Consider the following 21045-nt stretch of genomic DNA (forward strand, 5'->3'; position numbering starts at 1 on the left):
AGTTTTTTTTTTTTAACTGCCAAACTTTGTTTCTATAATTCAAGGTATTTCCTACAGTTTCAAAACAAGAGCTTAAAGCAGAGATAGATGCTTGTTTGATAAGTTTGTTGTCTTTATCTAAAAAAATCTTTGTAGAAAATTGTGGTTTGGTTTAGCTGTCAGCAACCCACTCCTGAGCTGAGGAGGCTTGCTTCATTCTGAACTACCCAGTCTTCCTTTTGGGCAAGAGACATTTTGGGAAGGCATCACCTCTTCTTTTTAACTTCTTTCTTAGGCTTCTTCTCATAGACTGGATTCTCCAGTATAGTAGCAGGAGCTTTCTTGTATGTCTCTTCCATCATGTTTGGAGTTTTGTTGCTCTTTATGTATTAAGAAAATTGTTTCTTGTAAGCACCTTTATCTTCTTCTATTAGGTAATGCATATAATCCCTAATGTTCTGACTCATGATGTGCTTCTGTGTTGAATTTCTTGCTTTCTGAATCATAACCTGGGAATCATTTGGTACTGAGAGAGGTAGACAAACCTCCATCCACAGCTCCCTTCGGTATTTCCAGTGGTAGTTCTGGCCAGGCCTGCATCCAGATAGCAGGTGAGTACCCCAGGTTTTGACTATCAATAACTTTCCACATTGTACTCATCTCCTGTGACCTGCACTTGGTCTTCATGGATCTTATCCATGCCAAACCTATTGAGAAGCCTGCAGGATAGCAACAGTCCAGTACAATATGCCACAGCGTAATTTGTCAGGCCAACCTCCATACCTTACTCTGGGAGCTCATGAGCATAAGCTATGCAGACTATTGTCCTGTATTTGGGTGCATTGAACTTCTTTTTCTCCTGAATTACCACATGTTTCTGGAAACAGTAATCAGTTTTACTTTCTCACCTTCTTCTAAATTTCACTCAGTGTGTCATGAAATAGGCCTTATTCCTGACAACTAATAAACTCTATCCTGCAGAGCAGAGGCCCACATCCAAGGCTTGCCACAGATCTGCAGGCTAAATCTGCTTACTGGGGTGGTGGTGGGGTGGGGGCAGAGGGGAAGCAGGCTTCTGAGATTTTGATAAAAATTGCATTGGATCTACAGATCAATTTGGAGATAGCTAATCTTTTAACACTATTGAGTATTCCAATCCATAAATATGACATATATCTCCACTTATTTAGTTCTTTAATTTTCCTCAGCAGACTTTTGTAATGTTCACATGGGGAGGATTTGCGTATCTTTTGGTTAGATTTATTCCTATTTATTTTACTCTGTTTTTTGCACTACTATAAATGGAATTGGTCTTTATGATTTTGTTTTCCAATTATTTACTGCACATGTGTAATTGATTTTTTATATGAACCTTGTATCCTGTGACCTTCCTAAATTCACTTATTAGTTATTTTTCCAGTTTGCTAATGCTGCCATTATGCAAAATACCAGAAATGGATTGGCTTTTACAAAGGGGGTTTTATTTAGTTACAAAGTTATGGTCCTAAGGCCATAAAAGTGTCCAATGAAGTCATGAACAACAGGGTACCTTCACTGGAGAATGGGCAATGGTGTCCAGAAAACCTCTGTTAGCTGGGAAGGCATGTGGCTGGCATCTGCTGATCCTGGGTTGTGTTCCAGCTCCTCTCTCAGCTCCTGCATGTTCTTGGTTCTTTCTCCCAGGATGTTTCTCTCTAAGCGCTTGGAGGTTCTGTCTTAGCATATCCCTGGGCAGACTCTGGGCTTCATCTCTTAGCTAAATGTCCTTCTGTCCACATCTCCAAGCATGTGTAAGCATCAGTGCCAGCAAAATCTACTTTCAACAACCATCTCCAAAATATCTCTCTCAGCTGCAGCACTGAGCTCCTTCTGTCTGAGCTAATCAACACCCATGCTGAATGGGTGGGGTCACACCTCCATGGAAATAATTCAGTCAGCGTTATCACCTACAGTTGGGTAAGTCACATCTCCATGGAAACAATCAAGAGGTTACACCCTAATCAGAAAAATTAATCAGTCTGCCCCACAAGATTGCATTAAAGAATATGGCTTTTCCTGGGACATAATATACCCAAACCAGCACAGTTATGGAAGTTGTTTTGTAGATATCTTGAAATGTTCTGCATAAATGATTGTTTCTGCAAAAAGGGACAGTTTTACTTCTTCCTTTCAAAACTTTATGCCTTTGTTTCTTGCCTTATTGCAAGTCTAAGACCTGCAGTACAATGGTGAAGAGAGAAGAGAGCCGGCATTCTTGCTGTCCTCCCAATTTTAGGGTGAAAGCCTTCAGTCTTTCACCACCAAGTATGCTGTTAGCTGTAGGGTTTTCATAGATGGTAGTTTTGTTTTTTTTTTTTTAACCAGATTGAGGAAGTTACTTACTATTGCTAGTTTGCTGAGAGGTTTAGCATAAAAGGTGGTTGTATTTTGTTGTGTGCTTTTTTTTTGCTCTATTGAAATGAACATATAGTTTTCCACTGTTTTCTCCTGAAATGGTGAATTACCTTGATTTTTAAATGTTAAACCAACATTGCATTCCTGGAGTAAACCCTTCTTTGTTATATTATCCTTTTGAGATATTTCTTGCTGGGTTTGGTTTACTAATATTGTGGTAACGAGTTTTGCATCCATGTTTGTGAGAGTTATTGATCTGTAGTTTTCTTGTCCTTGTGTGGTCTGCTTTTGCTCCGGTTAATTCTTGAACACCAGGCACCCAACTGTGCCAATCTGGCTGGTGGGCACGTGCTGCCTCTGCGTCTTCTCCATCCATGGTTTCTAGGAAGAAGGCACAAATGGGCTGACTAAAAAGGTACCAAAGTGCTTTCCTGGCAGCCATCTCCTCGGTCTTTATGACATCCTTCTGGGTCAAGGATGAGCAGCTGTTTACTCAGGAAAAGCCTTGAAAATCTAAGAGATAAGCAGTGAGTCTTTGAACAGTGATCATTAAGAACTCAGACTCCCTGGTTTAGTTTTTCCACAGGTTCCCTGCCTCCTTCCTGATCACAGTCGGCTGAATGCTGAGTGTCTGCTCCCTTACAAAGATTGCCTTTTTGCTGCTGAGAGAGTGGTGAAGGGCCAGCAGACAGGGGCACTGCTAAGTTGGCTGCCATGGCTCTGGGTTTGCTATGTCACAGCTCTGTGATCTGGGGCAAATGTCTTAATCTTTCTGGACCTCAGTTTTCCTTGCCCTAAAAATGAGATAATGGTGCATTCCTTGCAATGTTGTAAGAATGAAGGTATATGTGTGCATATGTGTGTGTGTATGCTTGTGCATAAATGATAATTACTACTACTTCATTACTTCAACTCTCTGAACCTTAGCATTCTCATGTGTAGGGTAAATATAATAATGTGTAAAATGAGGATGATCTCATAGTGTTATTTATTTTTTTTATTAAATTCAGTTTTACTGAAATACATTCACACACCATACAATCATCCATGGTATACAATCCACTGTCCACAGTATGGTAACATAGTTATGCGTTCATCACCACAATCTATCTCTGAACATTTTCCTTACATCAGAAAGAACCAGAACAAGAATAAAAAATAAAAGTGAAAAAAGAACATCCAAACATAGTGTTATTTTTAAACAAATTTATTTTGTTAGAAAAGTTGTGGGTTAATAGAAAAATCGTGCATAAAATACAGGTTTCCCATATACTGCCCTGTAATTAACACCTTGCATTGGTGTGATACCTTTGTTAAATTGATGAAAGCACATTTTTATTATTGTACTATAAATTATAGTTCATTATTTAACTTTTGGTTCACTGTTTGTGTTGTGCTGTTCCATGTATTTTAAAAAATGTTTATTCTAGTAAGATATACGTAACCTAAAATATCCCCCTTTAAGCACATTCAAATATATAGTTCAGTGCAGTTAATTACATTGTGCTACCATCATTACCATCTATTAACAAAACTTTTTCATCATCCCAAATAGAGACTGTACATTTTAAGCCTTAACTCCCCATTTCCTTCTCCTACCCTTGTCCCCTGGTATTATTTTAAAACTAAAATGAAATAACAGTGCCTAGTGCACAGCAGATACTCAAAAAACTCTTTCTCTTTTCTCATCTCCTATCTGACATTTTTAGGGCTGGTTGTTGACATTGTTTTTATAGGTCAATAAATTTGTACTAAAAACATACCAGGCGAAATAATACGATTTTTCATTTATTCATTTGTCCATCAGCTATTTATTACAAGCTGCCTCTGTGACAGTCACCAAGCGTTTTAAGAGGATATTTTAGGAGATTTTCAGTTGTTTGGAAGTCTACAGCTCTTGGCTCTAGTTAATGCCTGTGTCTTTGAATCTTGAGCTGGATTTGTTCAGAAGCAAGCTTGTCTTTTGGGGATTGAGGTAACAAGTTACAACCAGCCAATTCCTAATCTTGACTGTGAAATTCTATTCATGTTTATCATTCTACCTAAAAGTTCCCACAGGCCAACCTGTGGTGGAATATACCAAATAGCTCTTCCCTTTGAATGATCTGCCTCAAAGAATCCAGGTATATCTAGAGTTCTTAGTTTTTCTTTGATTCATTGATAAAGACATGGCGGACAGATCACATATTCGGCAGAGAAGTACTCAATAACCTTGTCTTGGAGTTTAAAATCTGGGACTCTTTCTCATGCTTGTTACTGTTATCTGTGAGCATTAATTTTCTGTTCTAGGGGGGAATGATAGGATGATGCAGGTGGGCCTGACATCCAGTGGACAGCCAGCCGTTCCTGAGGCTTTGACTGAGTTACTTAAAAAATGGTTATTACCATTTTTTTTTTTTTAATCCCTTTTAAGACTTTTTGGCAAGGAGTTGCAGCTGTTGCTCATCTGGTTTAGAGTGGACTGCTTTGTGATTAGAGACTGAATGGTGATTGCTAAAAGAAACATGGACTGTTTTCTTACCGTATTGGAGTCATTAAGGCCATAACTAGACAAGAGGGTGGAACCAAATGGCAGCAAAAGAAAGAGGGAGAATGATGATGATATAAACAAGAGGCAATTGAGGGCTGTAGAGAGTGGATGTGAAATTTCACTTCTTTGGAGCCTTGGTCTCCTTCAAGTCCTTTTCATAGAAGGAGATGCAACGTATTGAGAGTTTCGGTCCTTCGTTCAATAATTACTTATTTATCTCCCACCATGTCAAGTATGTGTGCATTGTAGGGGATGGGAGGATGATAAAGAAGTGGTAGACATTGCTGTCTGCCTCCTTAAAAAATTTGTCAGAAAAGGGATGCAGAATTTACCACTGTAAAACTGGAAATGAAGGGTTGCATGGTAAATTGTATTGGCAGTTTATAACAAAAAAAAAGATATAATAGACTGAATTAGACTGGGAAGGAGTCAGAACATTCTCCCTTTTATTTTTCTAGTTACAGTCTATGAATCTGGTTTTGAAAATATATTGGAGGAGACAGACGGGCACAATGTCTAGCTTCATGCAAACATCATAAATAAAACATTTCTTGCAGTCTTTGGGATTCTGCTTGGTGCATTTAAAAAAAAAAATCTATGTTTTAAAGCCCTGAGCTGTAGATTCCCTTGAAAATGTAATTTTTACTACTGATGCTGAACATAAATACATATCCATGTAATTTTCTAGAGCTTAAATAACATTTTTTTCAAATCATTCATAGTTGACTTCACAAATAATCAACTTTTGCTTCTCTGCCTGGAAGATTATCGAGGTTGTGGATTGTCTATGTGAATATTTCATCTCAGCCCTCTTCCCAATTTACTATCCAACTCATTCTTTGTTTTTTGTTTTTTTTTCCCAAAAAGTATGTGTTCATAAAATGTAAACTAATTTTAATGCTAAACTAATTTTGAAGGAAAATTTGCTGTTAAACAAAACTATTACTGCACCCCCAAATCAAAAGAAAACTGTTTCTGGCCATTAATATAGATTGTATAAATGTGACAGTGAGCTTGTGTCTTACCAGGACATTAATCCCTTTCTTAACTTGACAGATACTGTATTAACACATTGTGAGCATTATCTTTATAAGGTATCCTATCTTCCATGGCCTTCTCTGGTCATTTGTGCCCAGTATTTAGAGCCCTGGAAAATCAATTGCTTTATCTCCCTTGACATGATCATAATGTTTCGTAAACCTGGCACATTATTTGAGCCAGAGTAAATAATTTAAAATTAGAATGTTGGCCCTCAAATGAACCCTATGGATATTTTCCTTCAATATCTTCCTTTTAAAGAAGAAACATCAACCCTGAGATATTTAGTGATTCCCCAAATTCATATAGTACATGAATAGCAGTATCAAAACTAGAATTCTAGTGTACTGATTATCAGGTTAGTAATGTTTTCTCTATTTCTCAATTTAGGGAGCAGCCTCAAATAACTTGGTGGAACCTAATGTGCTTATTGGTACTCTTTATTGACATCATCGTGACACAAGAATTCCCATCTGAGTTAATAAAGCAATGCATGTAAATCACTTAGAACTTGGTAAGCACTCAATAGATGTTAATCATCCATTCTTCTCCTTCTTTTATCATTAGCTGCTTTAGTTTTTTTCCCCCCCGTTTGGTATTTTCATGCTAGAGTTTGCCAACAGGTAGACTTGGATCTACTCATAGCCTTTGAAAAATACTTGGTATAATTATAATTCATTTGCCACCCCTTCTCTTTCCCATCTTTTTCTCTCATTTGCTAAATTCTCAGGTAGTAGGAATAGAGCTGTTAGTTTTATCAGTTAGGAATGCATTTGACAAGTTACAGGAATCTTGATGAACAGTGTCTTAAATCACAAAGACAATTATTGTTTCCTTAATAAGAAGTCGGAAGATGGACAGTTCATGCCGGGTGCAGTAATACACTGATGCTTCAAGTGTCCAGGATCTTTCCCACCTTCCATCGTCAAGAGCTGTTGGCTCCTTGTCCTAGTGTCTGTGGTTTCATGGTCTCAAATGGCTGTCCTGGGTCTAGGCATCCCACAAGCATCTGTAACATCGAGGAAAAGGCAGGGGGAAAACACCTTCACCTCCTGAAACTCCCATTGTTTGAGAATAGAAGCCTTCTCCTAGTGTTCTTATTGGCCAAAACATTAACACATGACCACCCCTAATTGCAAGTGGAACTGGAAAAGTACATGTTTGGCTTTTTTGCTTCTACAGTAAAAGATGATAAAGGAGAAGCAAGCTAGGAATAGTTTCTAGGTCAGCCAACCCAAACTGTCTGTAGTTCCTTCCTTTCTGGAATAGTCTCTTTCCATTTTCAGTTCTTCTGTCAGTACAAACATTGTCTTCTGATGCCTTGTGTGTTTGAATGTATTATGTCCCCCCAAATGCCATTATCTTTGATGCAAGCTTGTGTGGGCAGACATATTAGTGTTCATTAGACTGTAATTCTTTGATTGAGTGTTTCCATGGAGATGCAATCCACCCACTGTAGGTGATCACCCTGATTAGATAATTTCCCTAGAGGTGTGGCCCCGCCCATTCAGCTTGGGCCTTGATTAGTTTTGTAGAGCATTATATAAGCTCAGACAGGAGTGAGCTTGCTACAGCCAAGAGGGACACTTTGAAGAATGCACAGGAGCTGAGAGAGGAGCTACAGCTTACAGATACGTTTTGGAAACAGCCTTTGAAAGCAGACTTTTGCTCCAGAGAAGCTAAGAGAGGACAAATGCTCCAAGAGAAACTAAGAGTGACATTTTAGAGGATCTACAGCCTAGGGAGGAATGTCCTGGGAGAAAGCCATTTTGAAACCAGAATTCCAGAGCAGACGCCAGCCACGTGCCTTCACAGCTAATAGATGTTTTCTGGATGCCATTGACCGTCCTCCAGTGAAGGTACCCGGTTGTTGATGTGTTACCTTGGACACTCTAGGGCCTTAAGAGTGTAACTGTATGTTCTAGTTTGCTAATGCTGCTGGAATGCAAAACACCAGAGATGGATTGGCTTTTATAAAAGGGGGTTTATTTGGTTACACAGTTAGAGTATTGCTGATGTGTTACCTTGGACACTTTATGGCCTTAAGACTATAACTGTGTAACCAAATAAACCCCCTTTTTATTAAAGGTGATCCATCTCTGGTGTTTTGCATTCTGGCAGCATTAGCAAACTACAACAGATTTTGGTACCAGAGAAGTGGGGTGCTTTTGCTGCTGAGTTTGCAAATACCAAACATGTTGGAGCGGCTTTTTAAATGAATAAGGGGAAGATTCTGGAAGAATTGTGAGGAGCTTGATAGAAAAGGTCTAAACTGCGTTGAAGAGACTGTTTGTGGAAATATGGACTCTAAAGATACTTCTGACAAGGTCTTGAACAGAAATAATGAATGTGTTATTGTGAACTGGAAGAGAGGCAATCCTTGTTTTAAAGTGGCAGAAAATTTGGGAAAATTGAGTCCTGGTGTCAGATGGAAGGAAGAATTTGAAAGTAACAACCCGGAATACTTAACTGAGGAGATCTCCAAACTACGTGTGGAGGATGTACCCTGGCTTCTCCTTGCAGCTTATAGTACACTGCAAGCCGAGAGAGATAAACTTAGAACTGAACTCTTGGGTTCAAAGAAACCAGAAGCTGATGGCTTGGAAAATTACAGGCTTCCAGGGGTTGGAACCCCAGAAACTACAGCCCAACATGAGGATGTAACCAAACATGGAACCCAGCTGCCATTTCAGTACAAGCCAAGATTGGAAAAGGAGTTATCCAGAAAGGATTTGTGGAAAGTCCTATTGTCTGACGGCTTTGACCCCAGTGTGCTTCATGCGAAGCCAACAGAATTTTTGTGAGATCTTTATATATAGAGCCACTGCCAGTCTGAACTGGAGGGGACAGACAAGAAACAAATTGAAGGAAAAATTTCTTCAAAGACAGTGCCATGGAGGTTGAGGCCTGGAGTCAAGAGGCCTTGGGCTGGGAGAGCGGAGCATCTGACATGCATGGAAAGGGTGAGTTTGCCCTGGAGGTCAAGGGTGGGCTTTCCGCCTCAATGCTCCCAAAGAGCTTTGCCACCCCAGGTCCCAAAGAGAGTGGAGCACATTCTCAGGGAATTGGGGAGAGCCTGGCTGCCACCCCACTGTTCTGAAGGGGTTGAACGTGTGCCCTGCAGATGGAAGGGAATCCGGGTGCTTCCCTGATGTTTGAGGACGGTGGGGCCAAGAAGGTGGTCTCCCCAGTGTGTGGATATGTTGGAGTACTCACCCAAGTGTTTGGAGAAGAAAGGGCTACTACAAAGGCCCTTAGGAAGGGTTAGACTCCTGCTCTCTTAAGCCCCAAGGATGCAATGTCATTCTGTTAATGACTCTCAGACTTTGAAATCTAATGGAGTTTGTCCTGCAGGTTTTAGGAACTGTTTTGGTCCTGTTAACCCTGTTTTCCTTACTCTTTCTTCTTATGGCAATGGGAATGTTTATCCTATGAATGTCCCTCCTGTGTATATTGGAAGCACATAGCTTGTTCTAAGTTTACAAATCCACAGCTAAAGGAGAATTATGCCTTAGGACTGACCATGTCTATAATTGATTTTTTTTTTCCTTTTTTTTTTTTCCTTTTTATTGAGATTGTTCAGATACCATACAATTATCCAAAGATCCAAAGTGTACAATCACTTGCCCCTGGGTACCCTCATACAGCTGTGCATCCATCACACTTAATTTTTGTTCAATTTTTAGAAACTTTTCATTACTCCAGACAGGAAATAAAGTGAAAGATGAAAAAAAGAAAAAAAGAAAAGGAAACTCTAATCCTCCCCTATCCCTAACCAACCCCCTTCAATTGTCGACTCATAGTATTGGTATAGTACATTTGTTACTGTTTATGAAAAAATGTTGAAATACTACTAACTGTAGTATATAGTTTGTAATAGGTATATAGTTCTTCCCTATATGCCCCTCTATTATTAACTTCTGATTGTATTGTCATACATTTGTTCTGGTTCATGAAGTGATTTCTAGTATTTGTACAGATGATCATGGACATTGCCCATCATAGGATTCAGTTTTATACATTCCCATCTTTTGACCTCCAGCTTTCCTTCTGGTGACATATATGACTCTGAGCTTCCCCTTTCCACCTCATTCACACACCATTCAGTGCTGTTAGTTATTCTCACATCTTGCTACCCACACCCCTGTTCATTTCCAAACATTTAAGTTCACCCTAATTGAACATTCTGCTTGTACTGAGCAACCACTCCCAATTCTTAAGCCTTGTCCTATATCTTGGTACCTTATATTTCATGTCTATGAGTTTACATATTATAATTAATTCCTATCAGTGAGACCCTGCAATAATTGTCCTTATGTGTCTGGCTTATTTCACTTGGTATATTGCCCTCGAGGTTTTGTCATCAACCCATTTTTTGTTTAATATGGTTTTGTTCACTCACCATACATTCCATCCTAAGTAAATAATCAATGGTTCTCTGCATGGTCATACATTTATGTGTTCACCACCTTCACCACTATCTATATAAGGGCATCTACATTTCTTCCACAAGGCAGGAGGGAGGGTCAAAGAAGGTAGAGAGGCAAAAGAAAGAGGAAAAAAAAATGACAGCTAGGAAGCAGCAAAAGGAAAAATAACCTTAAATCAAAGTAGAATAAAGAATCAGACAATACCACCAATGTCAAGTGTCTAACATGCCTTCCCTATCCCCCCCTCTTATCTGCATTTACCTTGGTATATCACCTTTGTTACATTAAAGGAAGCATAATACAATGATTCTATTAGTTACAGTCTCTAGTTTATGCTGATTGCATCTCTCCCCCAATGCCTCCCCATTTTTAACACCTTGCAAGGTTGACATTTGCTTGCTCTGCCTCGTAAAAGAACATATTTGTGCATTTTATCACAATTGTTGAATACTCTAGATATCACCAAGTTACACAGTCCCAGTCTTTATCTTTCCTCCTTTCTTGTGGTGTCTCACATGCTCCCCACCTTCCTCTCTCAACCGTATTCATAGTTACCTTTGTTTAGTGTACTTACATTGTTGTGCTACCATCTCCCAAAATTGTGTTCCAAACCACGCACTCCTGTCTTCTATCACCCTGTAGTGCTCCCTTTAGTATTTCCTGTAGGGCAGGTGTCTTGTCCACAAAGTCTTTCATTGTCTGTTTGTCAGAAAATATTTTGAGCTCTCCCTCATATTTGAAGGACAGCTTTGCTGGATATAGGATTCTTGGTTGGCGGTTTTTCTCTTTCAGTATCTTAAATATATCACACCACTTCCTTCTTGCCTCCATGATTTCTGCTGAGAGATCCGCACATAGTCTTATTAAGCTTCCTTTGTATGTAATGGATCGCTTTTCTCTTGCTGCTTTCAGGATTCTCTCTTTGTCTTTGACATTTGATAATCTGATTATTAAGTGTCTTGGCATAGGCCTATTCATATCTCTTCTGTTTGGAGTACGCTGTGCTTCTTGGATCTGTAATTTTATGTCTTTCATAAGAGATGGGAAATTTTCATTAGTTATTTCCTCTATTATTGCTTCTATTATTAATTATTTCCCTTTTCCCTTCTCTTCTCCTTCTGGGACACCAATGATACGTACATTATTGTACTTTGTTTCATCCTTGAGTTCCCGGAGATGTTGCTCATATTTTTTCATTCTTTTCTCCATCTGCTCCTTTGCGTGTAGGCTTTCAGGTGTTTTGTTCTCCAGTTCCTGAATGTTTTCTTCTGCCTCTTGAGATCTGCTGTTGTATGTTTCCATTGTGTCTTTCATCTCTTGTGTTGTGCCTTTCATTTCCATAGATTCTACTAGTTGTTTTTTTGAACTTTTGATTTCTGCCGTATATATGCCCAGTGTTTCCTTTACAGCCTCTGTCTCTTTTGCAACATCTTCTCTCAACTTTTTTATTTGATTTAGCATTAGTTGTTTAAATTCCTGTATCTCAGTTGAAGTGTATGTTTGTTCCTTTGACTGGGCCATAACTTTGTTTTTCTTAGTGTAGGTTTTAATTTTCTGTTGTCTAGGCATGGTTTCCTTGGTTATCCAAATCAGGTTTTCCCAGACCAGAACAGGCTCAGGTCCCAGAGGGAAGAAATATTCAGTATCTGGTTTCCCTGTGGGTGTGTCTTAGAAAATTGCTCCACCCTTTGATGCCTCGGGTCACTGTGCTTTTCTGCCCAGCAGGTGATGCCTGTTAGCCTATAATTCTTGACTGGTGTGAGGAGGTATGGCCGTGTTCCCCCAGGCTCTGGGGTCTGGTTCTGAATGGAAAGGGCCCCACCCCTTTCCTCCTAGAGAAGAAAGACCCCCCAGGTGGAGGTCATTAGCATTGCAATGGTCTCTCTCTCTGCTTGTGCTGTCTCCACCCTTCCCCGAGTCACAGTCCTGGAAACTGAAAATGACTGGGGCTTTCTCCACTGAGCCGAAAAAAAAACAGATAGTCCCCTTCAGACCCAGTCTAAGGTGACCCTCTGGCTCTCCAAGGTCAGTCGTCACCCAAAGCCTCTGTTTTTTGGGGCTGTGTACCTGTAGTGAGCAGTTCACCCTGGCTACTTAAAGCCCCAGTTGGAGCTCAGCTGAGCAATATTTGCTTGCTGGGAGAGAGCTTCTCTCTGGCACCACGAGGCTTTGCAGTTTGGGCTATGGGGGAGGGGGTCTCACGACTTGGATCCACAGGTTTTACTTACAGATTTTATGCTGTGTTCTCGGGCATTTCACCCAATTCAGGTTGGTGTATGATGAGTGGATGGTCTTGTTTGTCCCCCCACAGTTATTCTGGATTATTTACTAGTTGTTTCTGGTTTTTGTAGTTGTTCCAGGGGGACTACTTAGCTTCCACTCCTCTCTATGCTGCCATCTTGCCCCGCCTCGTATAATTGATTTTGATAGAATTTTGTACTTAACTATTGTTACTGAAATGATTTAAGTTTCTGTGATATTGTTGTGTGATGAATGTATTTTGTCTTTGGAAAGAATATGTTTTTCTGGGGTCTAGGGGGTGGAATGTGCCGGTTTGAATTATTATGTCCCCCAGAAAAAGCCATATTCTTTGATGCAGTCTTGTGGGGTGGACCTTTTGGTGCTGATTAGATTTGCATGGAAATGCGCCCCACACAACTGTAGGTGATAACTCTGATGAGATATTTCCATGGAGGCATGGCCCCACCCATTCAGGGTGGGCCTTGATCAGTGGAGCCATATAAATGAGCTGACGGGCAGAGGGAACTCAGTGCAGCTGTGAGTGATGTTTTACAGAGGAGCTACAGACAAGAGGGACACTTTGAAGAAAATACAGGAGCTGCAGATGAGAGACAGTTTGAAGATGGCTGTTGAAAGCAGACTCTTGCTCTGGAGAAGCTGAGAGGACAAATACCCCAAGTGCAACTAAGAGTGACGTTTTTGAGGAACTGCCAGCCACGTGCCTTCCCAGCTAACAGAGGTTTTCCGGACGCCATTGGCCATCCTCCAGTGAAGGTACCTGATTGCTGATGTGTTACCTTGGACACTTTATGGCCTTAAGACTGTAACTGTGTAATCAAATAAATCCCCTTTTTATAAAAGCTGATCCATCTCTGGTGTTTTGCATTCTGGCAGCATTAGCAAACTAGAATACTGTGTAACCAAATAAGCCCCCTTTTATAAAAGCCAATCCATTTCTGATATTTTGCATAATGGCAGTATTAGCAAACCGGAACATACCTCAAGCCAATAAATCTTTGGTTTCTGCTTAAGTTCTAGCCACCTCAAGACTCTCACAGTCTCAGGATTATCTTCAAAGGAAAAGCTATATAAATATGAATCTCTCCTTTGCCTTTATCCCCAAGGGTCAAATCCCTCTACTTTCTGCCTGTTTTTGGCCACTCCCCAATGGCTTCAAATATTTGTTTTCTATATTTTGTTTAGAATTCATCTTTGTTACCTGTGGAAGAGTTAGTCTGATTAAAGCTCTGCCATTACTGGAATAGTAGTCCCTGCCTATTATTTTATATATTTAGTTTATGGCATGGAAGCTGGCTTTTTAAACCAAAGTAATGGATGATATATGACTCTTGGTGGACTTTGATTCCAAGCTGAAGACAGAGAGCCTTGTAGCAGCAAAGCTCTATTTTATTCTTTCTCTGCCTTAAGATTGGCTGCCTCTAGTCTAAGTTTGTTCCTCTCTTATACTTTGATGAAAACTTCAAGAAGGAACGAGCATATATTGTCCTCTTGATTTTTTTCTACAGTTTCCCCTAAGTCCATGTGGATTTGAATCCTAGCTATTTCTCCACCACATTACAAGGGTCTCCACCATTTAAGCCCAAAGTACAATGGGTCCCCTCTGCCTGGCAGTCTACTGCCTTCATTCGGTCATTTTCACATTTTAGTGTCTGTTACTTGTAGTCACCATTTCAAGTACCAAATTCTAGATATTTCAGTGTTTCCATTTGCTAAAGCTGCTGGAATGCAATATAAATTCTAAGGCTGTGAAAATGTCCAAATTAAGGCATCAAAAAGAGGATACCTTTTCTGAAGAGAGGCTGCTGGCATCTGCGGTTCCTCTGTCAGATAACAAGGCACATGGCTGGTGTCTGCTGGTCCTTCACTCCCATGTTTCATTGCTTTCAGCTTCTGATTCCATTGGCTTTCTCTCTGAGCATCTGTGGGTTCTCTCTTAGCATCTCTGGGACATTTCTCTCTCTAAAGCTCTCTCCAAATGTCCCTGCCTTTCATCCTCTCATAAAAGATTCCAATAAAAGTATTAAGACCCACCTTGAGTGGGCTGGGTCACATCTCAGTTGAAACAACATAATCAAAAGGTCCCACCCACAATAGGTCTCCATCCACAGGGATAGATTAAAGGAACATGGTGTTTTCTGGGATACATAACAGCTTCAAACCAGCACATTTAGGATATGTTCAACTATAAGTAACCAACGACCAGTGCCTTAAACAAATAGGGTTTAATTTCTTTGTATGAGAAATTTCAAAGCAGAAAGCCATTAGCTGGGGTTCAGCTGAGCCATCACATCACTAAGGATCCAGCCTCTTCCCATCCTTCATCATGATCACAGGATGGCTACTGGAGCTCCAGGCATGATGACCTGGCTAGATAGAGGTCAGGGTGAAGGGAAATGGAGAGGGCCAGCTTTGTCTGTCCTTTTGGTCAGAAAAGCAAAAGCTATCCCAGAGACCCCTTGCCAGCTTCTGCTTACATTTCGCTGGGCCACAGGAGGTTCATGGTTACCCCTAAATGCAGAGGACACTGGGAAAGTGTATATTTTACTTTTCCTGTCTCTATAGCAAAGGGGGTATGGGAGAAGGATGTTGGTTACGGGGGTCAGGATCAGCCTACCCACAGTGCTGCCTCAGAAGTGGTCCTACTTCCTTTATCCTTTCAGGGTCTTATGCCAGCATCACAACCCTCCCCGGGTCTAGTGATCTAAGACTTTAGGAAAGTGAGAAGTGGCCCTTTGCGACAACAATGCTTTGGATTCATGAATTTACTAGTTTTCAGGATTGGAATGGATCCAAAAATGTTCATATTGTACAATTCCTAAGCATTTGAGGTTTATTGTAGTGTTGTGTAAAAATAAAGTGCTCCTTTATGATGGTGATTCTGACCAATGCCTCCTCTTCCTGTATTTTTCAAGAGGTATTGAAAGTTAATCTGTCATGGGAACTCAGAGGTGAGCTGATAATTTTGTTTTGGACTTACTTGTTGCTGCCATATTGGTACCCTCAATAGAAGAAATATGGTCTGGAGTAATTTGTAGTGCAGACTGTCGGGGTAGGGGAATGCCAGTTGGACAGGTCAGGTCATTCTCTCCCAGTCTTCCCTTGGAGATTTCAAAGAAACTTCCCAATTGCCCATATCAACTCCTCTTCCTGACACGGTGAATAACAGTCCACCTATCAAGCGTTAAAGCTACAAACTTTAGAGACATTTGTCTCTTACCCCCACTGACAATTAATCACCAAACCCTGCCATTTCTTCCTCCTAAATATCTTTTTGCATCTGCCCACTTCTTTAAATTGCCACTGCCAGCATCCTAAGCTTGCACATCAAATCACTTAAGCTGTTTTGATGGCAATAAGTAGAATTTATTATTTATAAACAAAAAATGGCTTCATCTATAATACTGTTTTTTTTTTTAATCTCACATAAAAGGAGTAAGAGTTAGGTCTGTTCAACGGCTAATTTAGTGAGTTGAAAATGTCACCAAGGACTCAGGGGCTTTCACACTTTGCAATCTGCTGCCCCTAGCATGTCAGTGATGTCACCCCTTTTGGTCACAAGATTGTTGCAAAAGTTCTAGACATCACTGCAGAGCCATCACCTCAAGCAAAGGAGAGGGACATGCTGCACATCTCATTTTTGGGAGAGAGGAAGACCTTCCTAAGATGAGCCTCTGAAACCTTACTCTCAGGTCCTACTGGCCACAATCAGGTCACTTGTCATGCTCTAGCTAAAGAAGGCTGGGAAAGCAAATTTCTGGCATTTTCAGTTGATATAGTGGAAGTCAGGCTGTGTTGGCCAGGGGGAAGGTTGGATTGGGGGTGGTAGTGGTGGTATAGTGGAGAGGAACTCTTTTGGGGGAGGGATTCAACAGTCTCATCTTTTACCTGGACTAGGGCCAGAGCCTCGTACTCTTTCTCTGTTTCTGCTCTTGCTCCTTTCAATCCATCCTCCCCACATTACTGTGCCCCAGGGGGCTCTTTCCAAAGTGTGCAATTATCTTGTTAATATGTTTGCTTACTTGTTTAACGTCTGAATCTCTCAGAATCATGAAAACTGCATGAGGAAAGAGACCTTGTCTACTCTGTTCACAGCTTTGTCCCCTAACAGGGCCTGGCATTTTGAAGGTCCTCATTAAATACTTGTTGGCTGACTGAAGGAATGCACCGGAAATCAGATTTTATAACTTCCCTCTTAAAACCTTTAAGTGGTTTCGCTTTGCCCTGAGATGAGCGCTCGTCTTCTGGAAATTGTTTGTGAAGCCCTTTATGAAATGGTTGGTGCCTACATTTCATCTCTCCCCACTCCTCCCCTCTTCTCCTGCTTTCCTGAACTTTCTTCAGTTTGTCAGTCATGCCATGTGTTCTCTTCCTTCTACACGCTTCCCTCGGTCTGCCTAGAACTGTTTTAGCTTCTCACTTTGCTTGGCTAACTCCTTTGCTGGAAACAAATTTCAGTTTAAATGTCACCTCCTGTGGGAATTCTTCCAGACGTTTCTCCTACTAGGCATTGTTGGAAGCCCCTGATCACCACCCCCCATAGCACCCACAGTTTCTCTGTCTTAGATGTCATCACCTGCCATTGTGACTGCTTAACTGTGTTTCTCTAGCACAATTAATATTATATATAATTAATATAGAATTTCACATAACGCACAATTCACCAATTTACAGTATACAATTCAGTAGCGTTTAGTATAATCAGAGTTGTGCAACCATTATCACAGTTTTAGAACATTTTCATCAATGCACCCCCCATCCCACTCCCACAAAACCACTTTACCCATTAGCAGTAATTCCCATTCCTACCACCCCCACCCCCTGGCAACCAGGAAACTATTTTCTGTCACTATGGATTTGCCTATTCTGGGCATTGCATATACAGTAAATGGAATTTAACTCTGTGTGGTTAAATTCCAGCAGAGGGCCTGGCAGAGAGCCTGGCATATTTTTGGGGCTCAAAAAATATTCACTGAAGGACAGGTTGATGGAATAAATGCAAATTTAGACACCCCAGAGCTGATCACTCCCCTTTCAGTCCACCATAAATTTTACACATATTGTTGGTGTTTTTATCACCCTGCATTGGCACCTTTGATGTACTTGTTTGTCTTCCTAGATCAGGAGTTTCTTGAGGACGAGGGCGTGTCTGAGCCTTCTTTATATATCTCTATCGAGTGCACTACTTGCCATACAATGTGTCCAACAGATATTTGCTGTTCATTTGGTAAATGAATGAACAAGTCATTTTTGACCACTGGTTCCCATATCATCATCAATCAAGCTCTGCCACCAGGACAAGCAGGCTGGGTTCATTGCTTTGTTCATTCAACCAGCATTTAATAAAAAGTTAATGCTTTACTTTATGCTTCCATCTGTTCACAGTTGGACTGGTATTTTATTGCGTTCCGTGAATGTCTGTCTCGTCCACGATGATCACAGCTCTCTGTGGGCACAGGCTGTGCCCACATCCTGAGGTCCACTCAGTGCCCAGCACAGCACATCACACATTTTTAGTTTAGTAAACTGGCCATCAGGGCCAGGGCCAGAGTGGCACACAGGGATCATGATGTTTCACTCTATCACCCTGAGGCAGCTTTGGGAGGAATCGATGGCTTTTGAGCTTCTACCACCCAAAAGGACCCCTGTCAAAGGAGCAAGGAGATTGCAGACACATTGAGAGCCCTTTCCCCCAGGTGGGCAGCTGTGTGTGGTTGGCAGTGAGCATGTCCTGATGTGTTTGGATGCTTGGATTGAGCTATACCAAACCCTTTGCTAGAAAGCCACCTCTATAGCAAATAGGAACCAGCTGGTTCCGTCCCTGCAGGCTGGCCCTCTTCTGGCTTCCAGTACAGAGGGCGATGGATATTGTCCCCAGGCCTGTTAGCATGGAGCACTGGCCAAGCATTGCGGCCTCGATCCTGGTGCCAGGGGCCCAGCTGCCTGGTGTCCCTCATTTGACTAATGTGTGGGCAGAAGCTACTGAAGGGCACCTCCTGCAGTGTGGCCTGAGAATACAGGGGGCTCTTCCCCACCTAATTCACATGGGGGTCTTCTCTGAGCGGGCAGTCCTGTCCGATCCAAGCTGCTTTTCCTACAGTCTCCCTGATCTTTCATTTCCCTGGGAAAATGATCTGCTGTTGCCCAGTAAACTCAGGCCCTGCCCTGTGCTTAAACACAGTGGCATGTGGTTGGCCCCTGATGGCTTTACAGGCCTCTGCTTCCCTCGGCTTTGACCTCTTCTGAAGCATACCAGAAAGAGCTTCTAGACCACTGGTTGCCTATGGCAAGGTGAATAATGGCCTCTCAAAGGTATGCATGTCCTAACGTCAGAAACTGTGTATATATTACCTTACACAGCAAAAGGGACTTTGCAGATGCAATTAAGAGGTTCTCCTGGACTGTCCAGATGAGCTCAGTGTAATCACAAGATTCCTTATAAGAGAAAGGCAGGAGATCAGAGAGAAGGGAAGATGCTACATGGCTGCCTTTGAAAGTGGAGAAAGGGGCCATGGGCAGCCTCTAGAAGCTGGGAAGAAACAAGGAACAGATTCTCTTCTGGAGCCCTCAGAAGAGAACCATCCCTGCCAACACCTTGATTTTAGCCCCATAAGATTCATTTCAGACCTCTGACCTCCAGAACTGTAAGAGAATGCATTTATGTTATTTTCAGCCATGAAGTTTGTGGTAATTTGTTACAGCAGCAATAGGAAACTAATACATTGACCCTACATTGCATTGTTGCTGGTTCTTGTGCAAATGGTCTATGTCCAGGTCAAATGGGTTCATTCACTTTTTAACCCGATGCAAGGCCCTCTGAAGTTATATCAGTGCAGCTGGTGGCAAAGGTCCATCAGGTCATTTATACCCTGGGGACCCTAGTGCTCTTTGCCAATGAGCACAGTGTGTGGTATCAGAACTAGAATGTCAGTGTCCTTCGGCCAATGACCATGTGAGGTTACCTCTTGCTTCTTGAATCAAGGGCTTTCTAGATTCACTTGGGACATTTGAGAATTTTCCATAAAGCTTGATGGGGCAATCCTTCACTGATGGCACATGGAACCCCTCTGGATCAATCATCAGAAATGTATGTAGAGAGTGTTAAGAGTAAGATACGGAGTTCTTGGGCAAAGTTCTGTTTAGCCAATATATCCACATGGTGTTGGACAAGGTATCAGTAATCTTGCAGTATGACTGATATTTTTCACTGTTACCTCTAGGAAAAGAAGATATTTGTCTGGTCCCTAGCCATGATTTCATTCTTTCTAGGAGTTAAAACCATTTTATATCTTCCTACCCTCAGCCTACTATGGTCCAGCCTGATGCTACACCATTTGAGGGTTGCTTCCAGCATCAAGACGAGGGGGCTCCTTGTCATGAGATCCAGTCCTAGAGACCTACATCCTTGTGTCTAATTCACAAAGAAGTTACTTCTGGCCCAAGTCCACTACACTGTGCTAGAAAGTGAATTGTTGATGGTTCAGGCTGCCTGGAAACAGGATAAGCCTCTTCTGCAGAGAGCCAGATACTCCATGAAAGTGCATTCCAAACACCCAAACCTGGGTTAGCCAGGTTCAACTCCTGAACTTATACAGGCAGAATGGGCCTGTCCTTCAAATGCTTTAACATACTCATACCTGGCAGCGAAAACTGCTGAGTGGATGCCCTATAATGAAAGTCACAGGGACAGGGGACTGCAGAGATCTCCTTACCCTGAGAGAGTCTCTTTTCTGACGATGTTATAGAAATCCAGCAGTGGCAGCAGGTGGACAATTCTTGGCCAAGATCCACTGTCATGAGCATCCAAGAGGTGCCCAAAGGACAGAGTGCAGACAGGATCTCCCCTGTTGGGACAGCGGGCATATTTCCTGGTGAGGTTGTCCATACTTAGTGTGGTGGCCCTGCAATAATGTCACACTGGTGGGTGGGACTTCTTGGAACAGAATTTGGATCTGCAAACAGGATTCACCATTTGAGACTGATTTATAAGGAAAGTGCCTTGATTTTGCTAGACTGGGGAGGCCAATGTGAGCATTGAGTTTTTGTCTTGCTCTGGCTGAGTATCTTGATTTATTCTCAGCTTTGAAGGGTATAGCATCATCCACTGAGAAAACCACTGCACCTTTGGGTTTATTTGTCCAAGTTACCAAGCAATGCCTTATTTGGTGTTGTTTATTCTTTCTATACATCTTTCCCATGGGGTGACCTCAGATAACCTTCCCCAGCTTGAGAAGACCTGAGTCAGCTTATGTGTTGAGCCTGGGAGAATTTGTCCATTGCTGAAGAAATGTTTCTCATTACATTTAGAACTGGCAAAGGCACAGGTCCTGTCCCTCCCTCTTGGCTGGTGACTGGGAATTGAGTCTTAAGGACCAGGATTTTCCTGGACCTCTTGCTTCCTTGAAGGCAGCAATG

General features: G+C 41.6%; 1 protein-coding gene and 1 pseudogene across 5 annotated transcripts in view; one reads left to right on the forward strand and one right to left on the reverse strand.

Annotated features, from left to right (window-relative positions):
* The window catches only part of CALN1 (calneuron 1), a 494531-nt gene that overhangs the window by 137067 nt on the left and 336419 nt on the right, over nt 1-21045 (forward strand). The window lies entirely within an intron of this gene.
* On the reverse strand, nt 152-20515 carry LOC119517999 (annotated as a pseudogene).

This window comes from Choloepus didactylus, chromosome 21, assembly GCF_015220235.1.
Source record: "Choloepus didactylus isolate mChoDid1 chromosome 21, mChoDid1.pri, whole genome shotgun sequence".
Lineage (NCBI taxonomy): Eukaryota > Metazoa > Chordata > Mammalia > Pilosa > Megalonychidae > Choloepus > Choloepus didactylus.